This window comes from Grammomys surdaster, unplaced genomic scaffold (assembly GCF_004785775.1).
Source record: "Grammomys surdaster isolate TR1022 unplaced genomic scaffold, NIH_TR_1.0 126176, whole genome shotgun sequence".
NCBI classification, from domain to species: Eukaryota; Metazoa; Chordata; class Mammalia; order Rodentia; family Muridae; genus Grammomys; species Grammomys surdaster.
In genome coordinates, this window is record NW_021620983.1 from 4,086,260 (window position 1) to 4,107,324 (window position 21,065).

General features: G+C 43.9%; 1 long non-coding RNA gene across 1 annotated transcript; it reads left to right on the top strand.

Moving 5' to 3' along the window:
* The first annotated feature begins 18,229 nt into the window (after positions 1-18,229).
* On the top strand, positions 18,230-19,483 carry LOC114612639. Its single transcript, XR_003710056.1, has 2 exons — positions 18,230-18,943; positions 19,025-19,483. It is a non-coding gene; the product is annotated as an uncharacterized LOC114612639 (long non-coding RNA).
* The last annotated feature ends 1,582 nt before the right edge of the window (positions 19,484-21,065 follow it).

The window sequence follows — 21,065 nt, forward strand, 5'->3', positions numbered from 1 at the left end:
CTCGGGAGACAGCTCGAGACCCACCGTGATTATTTCCTCAGAAGGTTTCTTCTTCAAGCAGATAAGTAAAGATGTGAGAGAGAACACACGCCCAACTGTTAAGAACAAAGAAGTGGCTCGGCTGCAGGAACCCAGTGTTCTGGGAATCTTGCTATACATAGACAGTACACACTGGAAATGGTTACATGTGGCAAATTGGCTTATTTAATTGTAGACGCTAGAAAACACAACATGAAGCAAGAAACAGCCACAAAACCCTCTACACTCACTCTGTTAACGTTTAGCTCATCCGATGTGCTGCTGTCCTGGGGTGTGGCTAACTTCTGCATACTGTGGCTTAGAGCCCGTGTGTGAACTGCTAGGGACGATCAATATCTATTTATTTTATTAATTTTACTTATTTGTAGTGCTTCTTATTGAGTATTGCAATGTATTAAGGAAGTGCTTTAGCACAGAGATACACTTGGCTCTTTAAAAAAAAAAAATCAGAAACCAATTGTCCGCACCTGAGCCTGCCATAGGTAGCCGGGATCATGGACCTGGACCATGAAGCTTAGTTTCCAAGTCAAATCTATTTTTTTTCTTTGTTGTTGTTGGGGTGGGGGGGTGTGGAGTTGTTTGTTTGAGACAGGATCTCTCTCTCTATAGCCCTGGCTGTTCTGGAATTCACCACACAGACCTGGCTAGCCTCAAACTCTCATAGAACTTCCCGCCTCTGCATCCATCCTGCCTCATTATGTTGTGTTCTCAGCCTTCCTAATGGTGCGACCCTTTAATACAGTTGTGGTGACCCTCAACCATAAAGTTATTTTCATTGTTACTTCATAACTGTAAGCTTGATAGTGTTACACATGGTAACATTTGTAAATATCTGTTGCACTCAGAGGGGTCAGGAGACACAGGTTGAGAAGCACTGTTAAAGAACTGTTAAAGGCAGAGTCACAAATCTATTTTTAATCCTCATTCTGATCATTTCTTTTTTTTTTAAGTGTTTTGTTTTGTGTACGTTCACCTGTATGAAGGCACGTCCATTCCACAGTTATGCATATGCTATGCCAAGTGTGTGGCGCTCAAAGGACAGCTGGTGGGTGTTCTTTCTTGCACAATATGAGTCCCAGGGGTTGAACTCAGGCTATGAGGCTTGGCCCATAGTATGTTTTTTAATTACTTTATTCTTTTATCCATTGTTAAATAGTCATGAGCAAAGATCACAAAGACGCCTGTGACTGAGAGACCAAAGGGAGATCACATCCATTAGGGAACAGATGAGTCTGTAGAGTCAGTTGTCAAGTGCCAGACCCCAGTGAATACACACTCAAGTGTGGAGGAACACTGGTGACCCACCTTGAAACTTGGGAGAAGAATAACCACAGAGAAATGACCCGAGCCTAACTGTATCTGGTTGGGTAATTTCCTTTTTTCAGTCCTGGAATCTGAGTTAGGCCTTTGCAAGCGCTGAGCAAGCTTACTGCTGCTGAGCTACGTACGCAGGCCCAGCTGGGGACTTGCCTCCAGAAGCCACTGAATGTAAAGACTCTGGAAAAGAAAAAAAAATCAAAATATTTCTTGAGATGTGATCCCCTGGAGGCCAACAGGGCTGGCTTTCCTTAGACAGAAGGTTTATAAATTGCACCTTCCCACAAAGATTGGTACAGAGATAATTTATTCATGAGAACTGTGGTTCTGCACAGTTCTGGCCTGCCTTTCAGAACTGAAACATGAGTTCTCTGTGGCAGGCAGCACGTGTGTCAGGATCACATTCTTACCCATGGGATCTGATATAAAAGGGAAGTGATGCTTGCATGCTGCCAATGACGTTTTCCATTTCAGGGCTGTGTCTGAGACTGCCTGCTCATATGTGGTCTTGGAATGGCAGTGTGGAAATCACCCAGGAATCATTCCCATCCTGTTAACTTATGGTAACCCATTAAGGAAATACAAGTGTTTTTGTTTTCCAATAATGCCCTGCACTTACTCCTTGTTTTCCCATAATGTCCTGCACTTACTGCTTGTTTTGCCTTAATGCCCTGCACTTCTTGTTTTCCCATAATGCCCCGCACTTACTCCTTCTTGTTTTCCCATAATGCCCTGCATTTATTCCGTCCGATGTATTTGCCTTGCTCTACTTCTCAGTCTCGTGATGCATTGATTAATTTATTATGTCTGTTTGTGTGTGCATGCAGGTGAACATGTATGCACAAGTGTGTGTGCTCACGTGAATGCCAGAAGACAACCTTGGATGTCATTCCTCCGACAAAGTTTATGTTGTTGGTTTTTTTTCTTTTGGTGAGACTGGTTATCTCTCACTGGTTTGGGATTCACCAAATTTTGGCCAATGTGTCATAGAGATCTCCCCTCCCAGCACTGGGATGACAAACCTGAGCCACCATAGATATCTTTTTAAAAACACAGGTTCTGGGAATTGAGTCCGTGATGTGTTGTCAGTGACACACTGAAAGCTCTGTCCTAACTCCTTACGCGTCAGTACCAGGAAGACATTTTGCATTTAATTTTTTATAATACACCAAGAAAAACTCCTGCACATATATATTTTTTTATAACTGCAATGCTTATTGAGTGATTTTCTGAAACTTTAGCTAAGAAAAACATATCTTCAAACCGGGTAGTACAGCTCACACCTATAGGTCTAGCACGCAGAAGACTGAGGCAGGAGGATTGCCATAAGTTCAAGGCTATTCTGAACTACCTAGTGAGTTTGAGGCTTAGCCTGTGCTAATCTCAAAAGACTGTCCCAAAAAAGTGACTCTTTAAAACCTAATCTGGCAAAAAACACAGGACTATGGAGTTACAATCCTTACAACCTTAGCTTAGGCCTGCTTCCCAACCGCTTGTAACTCAATTACCCCATTAATTAAGGTTTTTTGCAACAATTTAGGCTTTCCTATGTCTGTCCCAAATAATGACACAGAGGGTATATAAAATGCTAACATGGCAGGTAAGTTACCGGTCCTCAGTTTCATGTCTGACTTCCTCTGAGTGTGGGTGGTGAATCTTCCCACCTGACTCTTTCCCAGAGTTCCTATCTCTCTCTTAAAAGTACGCAGAATTCCAAACATCACACAATTGCAGAAACTATCTGCAGCTGGTAAAATCATGCCTCTGCTAGAGCCTGAGACAAATCACAGTCAGGTGCTGAGGACAGTCCAAAGCAGGCCCACATCCCACACCTAGGATTAAAACAAAAACACGTTCTTATAGTATTTCTGTTTTTAAATATTTATTTATAAATATTAAAGTAATAAAAATAAATTAAATTTAAATAAAAAATAAATTATTGGCTATTTAATAGCATATTAAATTTGACAATATTTAAAGAAATCAAAATTCCAGAATTCTCTCTACACTCGGGGAGCAGTGTTTTGATCTGTCATTAGCCTCCAGTGTCTAAGACGGACCTGTTTCTGCCCTGAGCAGTTTCCCTCTACAGGCTTTCCCATGTAGATATTTCCCAGTCCCTGTGAGGCAGCAGTAATGGTACAATTCCAGGACTCCTAAAGTTGGAGTTTAGCCCTACTTCTTGATATTACTCAACCATCAACTCAAGTAAAATAAAGTATTCCATGTACCCCTCAGCACCCTGTCTACATTGAAGCCTCTGTGTCATTATCTGGGAACTGGAAGTCAATCTGCTCCTTCATCTCTGCTGTCCCTCAGGGCAGAGGACAATCAACTCCATTAGCTATGCCATAACACAGAATGAAGGGATGTGGGGCTCTGTGGCTTGTCCATCCTCCTACCTCAGACAGCAGCTGACGATGGTTTGCCTCATGCTCTCTCAGAGGGGATTTGCCAGCTGCAGACAGTTTCTGCAATTGTGTGATGTTTGGAATTCTGGGAACTTTTAAAGGATATATAAATGATAGGTCTCCCCCCCCACCCCCTGTCTCCACGGTGAGTGGTTGTTGGTCACTCAGGGGGGTTGGTTGTAGTTCATTAGTAGTTGTGCTCAAAGAAGAAACAAGAAGACATTAGATTCAGAGCTCTCTCTCTCTCTCTCTCTCTCCCTCTCCTCCTCCCCTTCCCCATCCTCCTCCCTCTGCCTCCATCCTTCTTTCTCTCCTATCTCATGACAGAGGGTAAAACAGGAGTGGGGAGGGGTGAATGGTGGGAAGAAGAACCCACAAAGTAGCTAAGGGCAGTGCACCTAAGGAACAGCCACGTGTCAACGCACCTGCTGGGAGGGACAAGCAGAGGCCAGCTTTCCCACTGGGCTCTCTCAGTGAACTGAATCTAGGAGAACTTTAGTCAGAGGGTCTTGTCATCAGAGGAGAAAGAGTAAGTCACCCTTGAGGCATAGTTGGCCTGTGTGGGTCACAGGGCAATGCTAGATGTCTCCAGGGCTTGGTCCTCAGAACTCTACACATGACTCAAAATACATACACATTTTGGCTGCAGGCAACCTGCACCTAATGCTTCCAACTGCAACCTCTTTTGAGTTTCAGACTCTAATAAGCTGATTCATCAACCTTTCCAAACATGTCTCTTATTGGCCTCTTGATATTTCTTACCCTAATGTCTTCCCATCACTGGAACGTCAGCTGAGTGTCCTTTGTAACCTGCACTGTTGTAGCTCTCTGGTTCATGTCCTAAGGCCCCGGCTTTGCTCATTCAGTTGTACGATATGACCTTCCTTGCTGTTCTTACATCAAACTTGTGACAACCTTCCTGTCTCAGCCTCCCGAGTGCTGGGATTGCTCATCCATCATGCCCAGCTTCCTCATTGTTTTTCAAATATGTCTAGCAATCTCCTGCCTTGGGACCTTCAGAGGATACTCTTCCCGGTTATCTGTGTGACTTTTCCATCCACTCTAAGGTCTGTGCACAAATATCACCTTGCCCGAGGAGTTCTCCTATCTAAAACCGAACTCCCCTGCATCCCTGAAGTCACCAACTCTTCCTGCTTCCTCGCTATTTTTCACTCTTCAATTCTGCATTCATTTTTAAATTAACAATATTCCATTGCATGTGAGAGGCCTTTGATAACCAGGGACAAGATAGTTCTGGTAGCATGAGCATGTACTGCCAATCACAGTGTAAGATGGTGTTGTCTTAGGGTTTACTGCTGTGAAGACACACCATGACCAATGCAAGTCTTATAAGGACAACATTTAATTGGGGCTGGCTTACAGGTTTCAGAGGTTCAGTCCATTATCATGTCAGCATCCGGGCAGGCCTGGTGCTGGAGGAACTGAGAGTTCTACACTTTCATCTGAAGGATGCTAACAGAATACTGACTTCCAGGCAGCTAGTATGAAGGTCTTAAAGCCCACACCTACAGCACCTACAGTGACACACTTCTTCCAACAAGGCCATACCTACCCCCAACAAGCCACACCCAGTCCAAGGCCACACCTCCTCCAGCAAGCCACACCCACTCCAACAAGGCCACACCTCCTAGTAATACCACTCCCTGGACCAACCATACCCAAACCATAACAGTGGTCATGTACCTTGACTGGGTGGAATACACTATTTCCTTCATTTTTATTTTTCACTTTTGCTAGAAAGCAGACTCCCGTGGGATGTGGATTTCTGCATGCTTGGCTCACATGGGTTATTCAGCACATAGTAGTTGCTTGATGTTCATCAGTTGATGTTCATCGACTGATATTAAGAAGGTAATGGAAAGGTGGATTTGAAACCCTCCTATGAGAACCATGTCTGTTGTAATTACCTTGAATTTGACTGAAACCTTTAGGGGACGTCCATAGAGAATGTAGGTGTGTAGTTTGAATTCTCCCGAACCTTCAGAGGAGAACTGGGGTCCTAGGTTGACTTCATGTAACAGCCGTCTAACCCCCTTTGAAGACTTGCCTGAAAGCATTCTGTCCTGAGACCTTTCTGGGAGTCTCTATGTATTGATCAGATCTTCAACCCCATCATTAGCTCCTGGGAGAAAGAGCCTGGCACTGCTTAGTCTAGCAAAAGAAGCCAGCCGTCACCACCTCCCCACCTCAGCTTTACCTGTTAGGAAAATGAACTCATCTCATTCTTTGTAGTCCTGACCACCTTATGAAATGAGTGGATCTCCTTCTAACTCACGGAGTACAGTTCCCTCTAAAGAAACATTGCAGCCTACAGCAGTGCCTGGGACATAGGAAGTATGAAGTGGAAAGTTCTGGTTTCTTTGGAGACTCAGTTGAATCGTGTGAAGTTTTTCTGGAAACCGTCTAACGAGAGGATGTTTTTGCTGAAGCAGACGCATGGGAGGATGTTTAGCTGAGAACAGACGTGGTGTTTTTCTGAAAGCTGCCTGGAGAAGGGCATGTGACGTTGTGCTAGAGCAGACGCTTGAGAGAGTGCGTGATGTTTGGAAAGGATATAAGTATAGCCTATCAGACAGTGGACAATGCTGTGTGGCATTGGTTCACCTTGCTACTCTTTGCTGATCCTCATTTATTCTGTCTTGGTAGAAAGAAACGGACCAAAGAACCTCTGGTGGTGTTCCAGTGGCTTCTTGCAGTTTTCTTGGACTTGGGCTGATTGACAGAGCCTCTCGGTTTCTTCTGGATGGAACTGCCGTTGCTGCTGATTCTTGAATAGTGTTTGCAAGTGGATCGAGCAACTGCTGCTGATTCGTGTGAACTGAACAGCTGATATCCTGGCAATGCAGATTGGATTCACCCCAAAGCACTATTTCTAAACAGTCTACATTATCCTTTGTCCTCTTAACCTTTCCTTTCTGCCACCTCTGGCAGGTAGGTGGGCTAGAAGGGAAGTTAAAGCATTTAAATACCCTTATTAAACTAGGTTTTGGAAAATAAAAGCCTACTTCCCACAGAAGTGCCTCAGAGTTATTTATCAAATCAGTGACTATGTGTGGAGTATTTAGGTCACTTTAAAACTCCTTCCCACCCTGACCTATAGTCCTCTATGGTGAGAACTTCTAAAGGTGTTTCTTTGAACCAGATTACACGTGTTCAGAAAACTAACCACAAAGCAAATGTGACATTTGGGCAAAGTTAGCATTAGGCAAAGTAAATACTTCTTCGTCTGATGAGCAGGGTCTTTTAATCTGATTAAGAACAATGTCCCAAGGAACAGGGCACTTGGTTAATGGAGTAAGCAGAGTGGTTCCGGGGAGGCTGTGAGGGGAATTTCTCAAGAGACAGGCTCCTGGGGCCTGGTACATGAAAACTGGGAAGGATTAAATGGACACATGCCACTCCAGTTAACATCGACCCAGAGCATAAATTAGGGCAGGGCAGCTCGTTCTCTGGCCTCCTCCACCCTCCCCAACCCTGTCATGCTCCACCAAACAGGTGCATCCATTAACCAGTGTCCTGTGGTGCAATCTGTTGCTGTAATAAATGACATGACCAAAAACTGTGGGAAGAAAAGGGTTATTTTATCTGACAGCTTACAGTCTGTCACTGAGGACACACAAGGCAGGACCATGGAGACAGGAAGTGAGGTAGAGGCCATGGAGGGACAGTGCTCACTGACTTGTTCCCGGGCTTGCTGCCTACTTCCTTAGTGTTGTGACTACACTCCTGGATCAAGCCTTTTCCCCTAGAGACATGAAATTCCCCAGTGAGCAGATTTCTTTGAATACTCAAGAATCTGAAGCATGTCTTTATTTTTTATATCAATATAATATTTTATTAATCTTTGAGAGTTTTACACAGTGTAATTTGGTTTGTATTCATTCTCTCCTCTCTTCCTCCCAGATCCACCCCATCTCCCCACCCCTCCCCAAAGCCTTATTTTCTTTTGTTGTTGTTTATTGTTTGTTGTTTTGGGGGGTTGGTTTGTCTGGGATTCAACTAATCCAGCAAGTCCTGTTTATGAGTGTGAGTCCTCATTGGAGCACAGTCAACCTACAGGGACCACAACCACAAAGAAAACTCTCCTACCCACAGAAGCTTCTATCAGTTATCCATGGCTCCTGAGCTGGTGGTGGGTCTCTTAGCACCCCTTTCTGTGAAGCATCCTTCCCCTTCTATGAATCACCCCCTTCCATGAAGCACCCCCTTCCGTGGAGCACCCCTCCTCTGTGGAGCACCTACCTTCCATGGAGCACCTCCCTTCCATGGAGCACTCTCCTTCCATGAAGCATGCATTTGTTTGGTCACTGAAGACATGACAGCCTCATATTTTTTTTCTCCAAACCTTTCAGTGGTTTGTGTTTTCACCTGTAACTTTATTAAATCAAGAGGCTCCTAAGTGCCACAGCTTTTGCCTTAGGCCCAAATTTTAAAATTCGGTAAGAGAGAGAATTTGAAATATAGGGGTAACTCCGCTCAGTTATTTGAAATCTTCCAGAGACTTTAAACCGTCAAGCATCGGTACTGCATAGTGATGACAACATGAAGTAGCCAAGTGTGGTGGCGCTTGCATTCCCACAGAGTTTGTGGCCCAGCTGAGATGACATCATGAGGTTCTGTCACAAAGAGTGTTAAAATGCCACAGTGTACAAAGAATAATAGGTTATATTATATAACCATAAACATGCATAATTATTATTAATAAAAATAAGTCAATATTAAAAAAACAGAAGAACCCGAGAATCGTGATTTTGGATTAATCATATGCCACAAGTAAATTTTCTTGGGATCTTCGTAGGAGAATTCTTTTAAATTTGTGTATCTTTTTTCATTTCATGTGTGTTGGTGTTTTGCCTGCATGTATGTCTGAGTGCGAGGGTATCAGATCTTGGAGTTACAGACAGTTGTGAGCCGCCATGTGGTTGCTGGGAACTGAACTCAGGATCTCTGGAAGAACAGTCAGTGCTCTTAACCGCTGAGCCATCTCTCCAGCCCTTGAAGGAGAATTTTGATGTGTCTTGATATTATTCAGCCACAAATGGTAGGTCTCATTATAATCCCAACACTTGGGAGACAGAGGCAGGGGGATTGCCAGGAGCTCATGACCAGCCTGGGTTATACCGTGATTATAAAGTAAAGATCTGACTCAGACGAACCAATAAACAAAATATAAAAGTAGATCATTCCAATTTTAATTGAAGTATAAATTGTAAATGGTAGCTCTGTAATGAAGTGTGAGATTCAACTAGCTAGTGTTTGTAGGAAGTTCAGGAAGTGATAACTAGCCTGCTTAAGACTGTTAGTGTTCAGGCTCTTTACGGGTAAATGATAAACTTAAATTCCATTTGCAATTTAAAATTATTGGTCTCTTTTTCGACAGTATAATTGACCTAGCAAACCTTATTGGTATTAAATAAATCATAATCGCAATAAATTTGCATGCACGATGAACTTGGAGATAACACTCTTTTGCAACACACATGCCAACTTGGGCAGATTTCAACTTACACTCCAAGTCTAAATCCATTAACCACTACGTGTTTTAACTAGTAATTAAAGACTGATTTGTAAACTATACTCATCCAAACTATAAATGTACAAAAATTACACACAGATTTCCTGGCACATGATATGCCAATACCATGAAAACTTTCATAGTCTCCAAAGGATTTAAATGTGTTTTGTCACCAAGAAATGGCTATAAATTCTTTGTGTAAGGAGAGGGCCTTTGAGAGGGGCCCACCAGGTAAGTTTTTAGATTGTTTTTCTAGTTTGCTGGAGTTTCATACAGACCAAGGATACGGGTCAAGCCAACAGAGATCTCATGGTTGAGCACAATGGCACTTGGTCAAAGACCTTGCGTTGAGTTAACTTATTACCTTAATTTCACTCTTGAAACCACACTGTGTATTAGTTCTCCTGTTCCCAGGGACACATAGAGGCTATGAGCTGGATCCACATATGAGGGAAATGTGAATTTCCTTTTCAGAGTCCCGGTCCCCTTGCTTAGTGTGATACTTTCCAGATTCATCTATCTTCTTATAAATTCCATTAGCTCATCTTTCTTTGCAGCGGAATTAAATTGCATTATGTGTATACGCCACGCTTTCCTTACCGGTCGATGGGTATCTAGGTTGCTTCCACTTCTTGGCTGTTGTGAATAGACCAGCAGTAAACACAAATAAGCAGGCATCTCTGTAGTATGGTATAGAGTCCTTGGGGTCTATTTCAAGGTGAGATAGAGCTGGGCCATAAGGAAGTTCTGTTTGATTTTGTTTGTTTTCTAAGAAAACTCTGTATCGATTTCAGAATGGCTACACTTAAGTTACATTCGCACCTGCAGAGAATGCGCATGCGTGCTCCTTCACCCACATCCTCAGGCCTTTGTTACCTCGTTCTAACAGCAACCGTTCTGTCTGGGGTAAGATGGAATCTCAAAGTAGTTTTAATTTTTATTTCCATGATGACAAAGAATGTTGAACATTTGTTGACATATATAGGCCATACATTTGGGGGCACGGAAGGGGAGGATTCATTTCATTAATCCATTTGTTGACTGTCAGATTCCCTCTTCCTGTCTCTCTGTCTCTGTCTCTCTGTCTCTCTCTCTGTCTCTGTCTCTCTGTCTCTCTCTGTCTCTCTCTGTCTCTCTCTGTCTCTCTCTGTCTCTCTGTCTCTCTCTCTCTCTCTCTCTCTCTCTCTGTGTGTGTGTGTGTGTGTGTGTGTGTGTTTGCAGTTCATTTAAACATTCTTATATTAATGTCCTGCCTGAAGTATAGTTTACAAAAATTTTCCTCTCCCATCCTGTAGGCTGACTGTTGATTCTGCTGAAAGTTTCTTTTGCTGTGTAGAAACATTTAAAATTTTTTGAGTAGTGAATTTGTTGATTCCTGGGGCTATTTCCCATGTTAGAATCTTGTTCAAAAAGTTCTTATCCAGACCTGTGTTTCAAGGTGTATTCTCTATGTTTTTTTTTCTCCAGCAATTTCAGGATTTCTGATTTTAAGTTGAGATTTCTGCTCCATTTTGAGTTTATTTTTGTGCACTGTGAGAGGAATGGATCTAATTTCCTTCTCTACAGAGTCATCAAAATCATACCTAAAATTCAGACAGTACAGTCCACCAGTAGTGCTGACAAAATTGGATATCCACCTGTTTAAATGTTTTAAGTCAGACTTCTATGTTCTTTGCATATATTTCTAAGTTTTTGAGCCACCCCAATCTTACTTATATGCTGAAAAAAATGCATTGATTTCTGGCTATGTCTCATGGCTTGTCTACTTTTTCTTCTCAAAAAAAAAATCTCACAAATATCCTTTTAAAATAAGGACCCCTCCCCCATGACAGTATAGATACACATGACCATGTGGTTGGTGCCAATGCATTCTGTATCTGGATGGTCACTGCTGTCCTTTGGTGCTGAGTGAGGGGCTTCCAATGGCCTTCCTCACAGCTGGACAGAAGGCCTTTTTATCTCTGTAATTGTGCCGGTTGCTGTGCTCTCTGTTGTGACAAAGGCAACTTAAGGAGGGTTAAGTGTTTGTTTTGATTCACCGCCTAAGAAGAAGAGTGTCCTCAGGACAGGGTCAGCAGGGCAGCAGGAGAGCCAGGCAGCTAGTCACGTCGAATCCAAAGCAGAAAAAGGTGATGCTGGTGTGGTCGGCTCACTGTCTATTTCTTATTCAGCCCAGAACCCAGCCTGTGCGATGGGACCACCCACATACAGACTGAATCTTCTCTCTTCACTTAAACCTCTGGGGAAACACCTCACAAACATACCCCTAATCCCCAGGATGATACTGAATCTCAAAGCGGACTGTGAGATTAGCCGTCACGATTATCATATCCTACTTGGACTTGCTATTAAAAACAGTATGGAGGTGTTATGTTAATAATCCGTGCGTGTGGTTTTAGCACTGGAGGAAGGGAAGTTTCAAGTTTCCTGCTGTCTGTTCTTGCCTCCCCATCTTTCACCCATTGTCTACACTTCTGTCCACTCAGGCTCCACCTCTGCCAGGAAAACACCTTTCTGAAAACTCACAACTGCCCTCCCTTGCTAATTGACTTGCTAGCCTCAGACTACAGTGAGCATTTTGCTTCGAAGACAGCATTCCTTTTGTTGTCCCCATTTCTGAGAACTCTGGGTCTATCTAATTTCCAGGACAGCCCTACAAGGAGCCATAATGATCCCTATTTTGCAAATAAAAGCATTAAGACTAAATGAGGTTATCAAACCAAGTGGTAGCGCTTCAGAGAGTGAGATTTCTATTACACCAAGCTACTTGCAAACATTTTTATTCTTTGTGTGTTAATTTAACACTGTCTGCTTGTGTTCGGTCTGTCGCTAAGTTGCAATCACACGAGGATAGTGACTGCCAACTGCACGAGCTGTGGTTTTATACTCTTAAAGTTAAGATTGATAAACGCTGTACGGATGGATGTTCGTTGCCCTCGTTTGCTGTGACAAACGCCATGACGGAAAGCAACTTATGGGAGGAACAGGGTTATTTCGCTCATACTTCCAGATTACAGAAGAACATCCTGGAGGTATATTTCTTGCTGGTTAATTCTCAGACACATCCTTCCTTGGCTTTCTTATACAGCCCATGACCACCTGCCTAGGTAATGGTTGGATGGGTCCTCCTATGTCAATTAACAGTGAGGCAGTCCCCCACAGACATGCACACAAGCCAATCTGCAAAGGACAATTCCTGAATCCAGAGTCCCGGAAGTTAAAGCCGACAAGGGCACCGTGTCTATTAAATTAAGAGAACGGAAAAAAAAGGAGACCTAAACAAGACTGAAATCAAATTACCGTTAACCTTCAAAATCTGAACCAAGAACCCAAGCTGGGTATTGATCCTAGTCAACACAGCAGAGGAAGTGGGTACACCTTACACCCAGAGAGACCACACCCTCAAGTTGCCTTGCTGCTTGTCCCCAGGTTTCCAAATGAAGGACCTGAATTATTTGCTTTCTGTGACGGGGTGAGTCAGCAAAGGGGCTCACCCAAATTCTTGCTTCTCAAATGTTTTCTAACAAAATAAATTTTAAAGTTGAGAGTTAGTTATGGCCAAACACATTCGAAGGGCGGCAATAACCAATGGTTTTTGTTTTTTTTTTTGCCACCCAGATTTTTAAAAATAGCTTCTCTGCACATTACTCTTTTAAACATTCATGGATTACTAAATATATTCTCTTACTGAAATGTCATGTGCCAAGATTCATCCCACAGACATATTTTCATGGGCAAGTTACATATTCTTGAAAAATTACAGTACACAATGAATACCTACGGCCCCAAAGCCAGACTCCAATTCAATCTCCCAGATGAGGTGCTATAAGAGGCAGCTGCTTTTTTTTCCAACAGAAAAAAAATACTCATAAAATCTCAGAGCTGAAAACACCCTTCAAAAACATGCATCAAACCATCCAATCCCAGAGGAAGAAAAAATACGAACCAGAATTACATCCCATGTTTACACAATTCAACCTTGTTTATTGTGTTTATAGATAAAAATATCCCATCGTATATTTTATTCATGCAAATAGTGTAAGTGTTCATGTTTATTCAGTGGCAAATGCTCGAAGCTTCTGACAGGCTCACGAACTTCAGTCCCTGTGAGTTTAGGGATTATCAACAAAATCCTGCCTGTGAATTTCCACCGAGGCTAAGAGAAATGGAGTCCCAGTAGGACATCGGACACCTAGAGAGTGTTGTAACGTATTGTGCACTAGGCATTGTGGCCCAATCCAACCCAAAGAATGCAGAGAAGCTCTGAAGTGTCCAGTCTGCATCTGAACTTGTGAGGTGGCTTTTGAGGCGTTGCCTTTGAGACCCTGTAGTTCCTGTAACACACACCGACAGATTCTGCTTCCTTTGTGCACTTCTGTTGAGACTGGCTTTTACCAAACTGCGTTTTGAAATCAGCAAAATGAAGTTAGTTAAGGATCCAGAAGCTTTTAGCATGGTGTTCTGGCTAGTTTTATATCAATGTGACACAAGCTAAAGTCATCTGAGAGGAGTCTCTCAGAGGGTTTTACTGCTGTGAACAGACTCTATGACCAAGACAACTCTTATACAGAGAACATTTAATCGGGGCTGGCTTACAGGTTCAGAGGCTCAGTCCATTATCATGGCAGCATGCAGGCAGGCATGGTGCAGGAGGAGCTGAGAGTTCTACATCTTCAGGGAATGCCTTTAGGAAAAGACTGACTTCCACAACTGGGCAGAGCTTCAAAGCCCACCCTCACAGTGACACACTTCCTCTAACAAGGCCACACCCACTCCAACAAGGCCACACCTTCAAACAGTGCCACTCCCTGGCCAAGCATACTCAAACCAGCATAAGAAGAAATCTCAACTAGGAAAATGCCTCCGTAAGATCAGGCTGTACACAAGCCTGTGGGGCATTCTCTTAATTAGTGATTGACGTGAGACGGCCTAGCTCATTGTGGGTGGTGCCGCCCCTGCCCTGGGCTGGTGGTCCTGGGTTCTATAAGCAAGCAGGCTGAGCAAGCCATGGGGAGCAAGCCAGTAAGCACCCCTCCATGGCCTCTGCATCAGCTCCTGCCTCCAGGTTCCAGCCCTGTGTGAGTTCCTGACTTCCTTTGATGATGAATAACAGTGTGGAAGTAGAAGTCAAGTCAACCCTTTTCTCCCCACATTGCTTTGGTCATTGTGTTTCATCACAGCAATAGTAACCCTAACTGAGACATATAGTAACATATCCATATATCCTATATCCTATAATATATTACATATCACATATCATATAATATATAATCATACATCACATGGTATATAATATATAACATAATTATCATATATCCTATATCCTATGTCATATACTATATATTATATATTCCCCATTATAGATTACATATGTATATGTATAAATGCTCTGTTGTATCCATGTAAAATCTAGTATCTACAGGTGAGAGCAAACACTCAATGTTCGTCTCCCTAAGTCTGACTTATCTCACTTACCACACTCTTCGGTTGAATCCGTTTTCAGCAAATGCACCATTGCATGGTTTTGAGGGTTGTATAAAGTTTCACTGTGCATATGGGCCATGTTCTTTATTCATTCATCGGATGGACATCTAGGCTGGCTCCATTCTGTGACTCTTGTGAGTGCTGTAGCAATAACCATGAATGGGCACATGCTTCTGTGGCATGTCGACCTAGAGATCTTTGGTGTATGCTCCAGAGTGGTGCAGCTGGCCATGTGACAGTTCTATTTTCAGTATTGTGAGGAACCTCCATACTGAACTCTGTAGTGGTTACGGCAGTTTCTACTCCCACCAACGGTGGATATTGGTTCCTCTTTCCCCACATCCTCGTCAGCGTTTGTTGCCACCCAGAGTGACCGTCATAAAGCAAACCAGTGCCTGGGAAAGGCTTGGCTGGTAAAATGTAGCAAGCCTGAGAACCTGAGCTCAGTTCCCAGAACCTACACAGAAAAGCTGGTGTAACAGTATGGTGTGTGGAGATCCTCAGGGTCACTGTCCAGCCAGCCTAGCTTAACACGGCAAGCTCCAGGCCAGTGAGACAGACACATCTGAGGCTGACCTCTGGTCTTCCCATGCATGCATGAATACGTGTGCACAGACTCACGAAGGAAACAAAGAACAAATTTTCACCATTTATTCACGTCCGAGGATAAAAATAGGCATGCTATAAACTCGCAGGCTCAGCAGCTGACAGCTGAGCCACGTCATGCGGTTTCTGTCCCTGTTTGCATTTCTGCTTACGATGACACCAGACTCTGTTACACAAGCCGCATTTCCCAGGGTTTGAATAGAGGAGAGCGGTGGGGGAATTGAATCATGGGCTTCAGCTGGGTGTATGGATTTAGCGCTCACGAGGAGATGGCTGGGGTGACAGCTCCTCTTCCTGGAGCAGAAGCCTGCATTGTGCGAGTCTGTCCGCATCCTTTCTGATGGTCCTTACCATCAGCCGACTATGAAGCTATTCCACTGATAACATTTTGCTCGACACCATTATATTTATTGGCTGAAAATAATAATAAAGAGTAGTCAAATATCAAAAAGAATAACCTGTAGCCAGGTGCGGTGGCTCATACCTTTAATCTTAGCTCCAAGGATGCTGAGGCAAAAGTGGAAGAAAGGACCTGTGGAGGAAGTGAAAGTGTTGGGCAGACAGGAAGATTATCACCTGCAAACACACCTTCCTTCCTGAAATGTTTTTTCAGTTAAATGTTTTCATGAAGAAGTGTACTTAGGGCTCACAATTTGGGTAGATCTAAAATGTTTAACCTTATATCATGGTGATGGTGATGGTGATGATGACGGTGATGGTGGTGATGATGATTTAACCATCAATTTAGCCACTCTCCCTCTCTCTTTGGTTTTTGGTTTTGTTTGGTACAGGTTTTTACTCTGTAGCCAGAAATACTTTGAACTCCAGAGTCTCCTGCCTTAGTCTCCCGAGTACTCATGAGCCTTTGCTATCAGATCTGACTTACACTTTTAAAAGCTATCTTTTAAATCCATAAAGCCTAAAGTTCGAGAAGCCATCACCTTTTTGATTTTTTTTTCATTTATTAATGTTTCGGGTTAGCACATGGCAGAGAGGCCTTGCTGTGGAGTTTCATACACAGACACACACACACAGACACACACAGAGACATACACATACACACATACGTACACACATGCACATGCACACACACAAACACACACACAGACACACACAGAGACATACAAATACACACATACGTACACACATGCACACACACAGACATATACATACAGATACGCACACACATGTACACATGCACACTTATACACACACATGCACATACACATGCACGCTCACACACAGACACATACTCACACATGCATATGCACATGCACACTCACACAGACATATACATACACATACGCACACACATGTACACATGCACACTTATACACACATGCACATGCACATGCACGCTCACACACAGACACATACACACACACATGCATATGCACATGCACACTCACACAGACACACATACATGCACACACACACTCTCACACACACATGCACACATACACACACACACACCACCCTGCCCTAACTCACTCCTGCTTCACCGCACCTCTTCCTCTATGCCTTGATGGTGCAGTTCCTTCCTTCTCCCCAAATAGACCCATTTTTGCTTTTATGTCACATGTATCATCTTGCCTCTTTTCCTCCCACTCAAGATTGACTCCTCTATCTCAGTCCCCTTTCTACTTAAGACATACCCAAGAGCACAAACCTTGATTCCACATAGGAGGGGAAGTATGCATAATTTGCCCAAGAAAATATCCTAAGTACTCTTAAGTATTTTGTATTCATATTTGTGTACTTAGTGGGAGACAGTTTTTTTAATTTTTAAAAATTAAATTTATTTTTGTATATTTACAATATGTCTATATTCATCATATTACAGTGTTAATATGTTTTTAATTGTGAGTGTACACGTGCGTGTATGTGTGCCATGGTAGAGGCAGGGCCTAACTGTCCTATCTCTCCTTCCACCTTGTGGATTCCAGGGAGTGAACTCAGGTCATTGGCAGCCAGTGCCTTTACCTGCTGAGGCATTTCGCTAGCCGAGATTTATTTTTTTCTAACACCTTTCTTTAATATTATTTTCTTTCTATTATACAAGCCATTTTAATCATGAGTGTTATTGTATACAAACCTGATGTTTTTTAATCTTGTGTATACAGGGACACAATGAATTATCTTAATTCATCCTCACAAGATATAAATGAATCCCAAGTGAGGGCTTCTTTCTGGAAAAATAGCCTCCGGAGGCTGGTGACATGGCTCCTGGGAAAAGACACTAGCCAAGGAGGCCAGGCAACCTGAGTTCAGTCCTCGGAACCCACACAAAGTAGACACAGAAAACAGACTCACATTGTGGTCCTCTGACCGCCACCATGTCCACGCCTATCACACGCATGATGACAATTAATTTAAAATCTCCTAGCTGGAATTAAAAACCATTAAAGGTTTTTGCAAGATCCCAGTTGATAGAGCAACTCTGTTAAGATCAGTGCTGTGGTATAACCCTGTTTTCTAGTGGGACTGGCTTATAAAAGGCTGCCTTTCTGGCTTGTTAGCATAAAAGCCTAGTCAACAGGGGCTTCTTGCTGGGAGAATACTTTGGAAGAAGCCAGCAATGATGGAAGCCTCGCTCCTTCTAAGCACACGGAGTGGCTGAGGCCCCACTTCTGCCGTTTCCGGATTCGTGCTCCTGTCTGCACAATAGAATTATCAGTCGGTTAAAAATGTCTGCGCTCCGGAGATGAAAGGACTGTGAAGTGCTATTCTCATCAGTTCTTTGAGGCACATCAGAACCGCACCACACAGGAAGCCTTCGCTGCCCATCCCCCTCGCCTCCTGTCTCTGCGGTTCCCCGGGGCAAAGGCCTGGCTAGAAGCCATTGCACCTCTGCTCAGGGCTTCACGTACAGGAGGGATGGGGCGAGCTGGCCCAGAGCATGGCAAAGACGTTCTGACCATTCTCCACTGCTCATTACATTGGATTCTAGAAAACGGAAGTATGGGGGTACTTAGCAGGGGGAGAGTTGTCTTTGTGGGCTCTGTGAATTCTCTCTGAAGTTCAGTCCTTAATGTGCAGTTTGAGGGATCCAGGTGTGCTTACGTTACAGTTGTCACCAGCTGGGATTTTATCGCCAAGAGATGTTTCTTCATGAATTGAGGCATGATGGCAAATGAAGTTTTAGAAATATTACCCGGAAGTTCCAGGCGGTGGTGGGGCATGCCTTTAAGCCTAGCACTCCAATTCTTCATGAAATGTTAAATGTATTTTTTTTTTAAGTACTGAAGAAAGGAGATGTCTAAGATCCAGAGGAGTTGCGCGTCTCACAGGAGGCTGACAAGGGAGTTTACCCGCGGTGGGTCACACTTGGTGCAGAGTCAGGAAGAGCATTACACCAACTAAGCTGACTGTTCTCTTCCCGCCACTGAAATGCCCCGCTTGAGTCCCCCTCCCCCAAGCTGCTCCCGCTCTCTTCCTCTTTCTCTCGGAGGAAACAGCCATCAGGCAACATGGGTTCCGGCACAATGACTGATGTCCACGGCCGGTTTCGCTGGACTTCTAGGGGGCTTGGGACTTACTTCCTCTCCAGGTGAACTTCTTCACTCAGCCTGATTTCATCCTTTCCAGACTTTTCCATGGCCTTCATCTCTATTTGTCTTTCACCCCTAAGGTTTTCATCGCCTCGCCGCTCGGCCACTCTCCCTTAACCCTGACAGCCTGGGTTTAATGTCTTACTCTTTGTCACTGTGATGGGGCATTGGGTGTCCACTTAATGGGCTCTGGAGTCACTTGCTGTGAAGAGCTGCTGAACGTGCCTGTGGGGGTGTCTTCATCTCATTAACTGATGTGCCAAGACTCATCTTAGTTGGGCACAGGACCATTCCCTGGGCAGGGGATCCTGGACTACGTGAACTGAGAAAGCAAGCCAAGCTCCAGTGGATTCTTTCACCTTTGTTTGTTGTGGAAGTGATGCAGCCAGCTTCTCCCCTGCCCGGCCACACCTTCCCCCAGGATGGACTCCATCCCTCTGGAACTGCAAACCAACACCAACCCTTCCTCCTTGAAGCTGCTTTTATCCTGGTGTTTTATCACAGGAGGGAGAAAATGACTAAGACATTATCAAACTTTCGCTGAGTGTTTTGTTTTGATCTGTTTTGAGTGAGATGGTCTTGCTATGTAGCCAAGGCTAGACTTGAACTTCCTAGTTTGCCAAAACTGACCCGATTTCCCGTTTGTTTCATATCCACCTCTGAGGGTACAGGCACGCACCACCACGCCATGCTTTAGATCTCGCTCCGCCCTCTTGCTCCGCCCTCTTTTGGCCCCGCCCTCTTTTGTCTCAGCCCTCTTTTGGAGGATTTATTTATTACATTATGTTAATTTTCTGGAATTACACATCCTGGCTTCCTGTCACATTCTAAAAGCAACTTAAAGTGAAATGAAGTGTTCCATCTTGGAACTTTCTCCTCCAGACTGATGGGTTTCCAGGCTGCAGGAGCGACTGGGAGCCTAGAACTCCAGCTTTTCTTTCTCCACAGATAGTGAACCAGTGAAGAAAGCCCAGACTGACTTGGACTTGATCCCTATTGTGAATATTCTAGAGTTGTGCCCTCAGGCTAGGAACCCAACTATGATGGCTAAATCCACTGCCAAACTGGATTAAGAAATGCCTAGGGATTAGGGGGACACACCTTTGGGTGTGTTCACAAGAGCACTTCTAGAGAGGGCTGATTAACTGATGTGGGAAAAGAATGCACTGAGTATAGAGGACATAGTTCTATGGGCTGGAGTCCCAGATAGAATTAAAAGAGGAAGAAGTCCTCTTTCTCCCTCTCCCTCCTTCTTCCTCCTCCCCCATTTACTTCCTGGTCTGCAGAGGTGGGAGCAAGCAAACACATCCCATATTCCTGCTGCCACCACTGTGACTTCCGTGCGATCATGGACTGTATCCCCTTTAACTGGAAACCCCGCTCAGAAAAAAAAAAAACCCACCAGCTACAACTCTCCCTTGAGCACTGCCACCATCCTGTGACAGCACCTGGCACACAAAATATGTGACAAGTTTCTCATTGGGGACCCTCAAGTTCCCTTAATTCCTGCCTGGCTCTTTGCAACCTTTAAAATCACTACTACGCTCCAGTGTGGCGGTGCATTCCTGTAACCACAGCACTCGGGAACCGCTCAGAGTATGACGTCATCCCAGACTACAGGGTGGAACCATGTCTCAAAAAGCAAAGCAAACCAGAAACCCACTCACTACTCCACACATAGCTCTTGAGCCGCATGCACCAGCCGGTCTGGCTTCTTTCAGTTGTTTGGTTGTTGTCATTGTTGTTTTTTTAAATTGCATTGAATGATTGATTGATGATTGATTGATTAATGGCTTATCAATTGACTGTGAGCATGCTCATGCCACAGTTTTCATATGGAGATCAAAGGACAACTTGTAAGAATCAGTTCTCTCCTTTGCCTGTGTGGGCTCTGGGGATTGAACTCAGGCTGTCAGGTTTGGCAGCAGGCACCTTTATGTACTGAGCCATCTCTAACCCCTTGATTTTTGTTATTAATTTGATGGGTTTTGTTCATTTGTTTGTTTTAAGACAAGGTCTCACTATGTAGCCTTAGGTGGCCTGGGACACATAGAGAATCACCTGCCACTGCCACTGAGAGCTGGGATTAAAGGGAGTGTCCACTACGCCAGGCTCGATTTG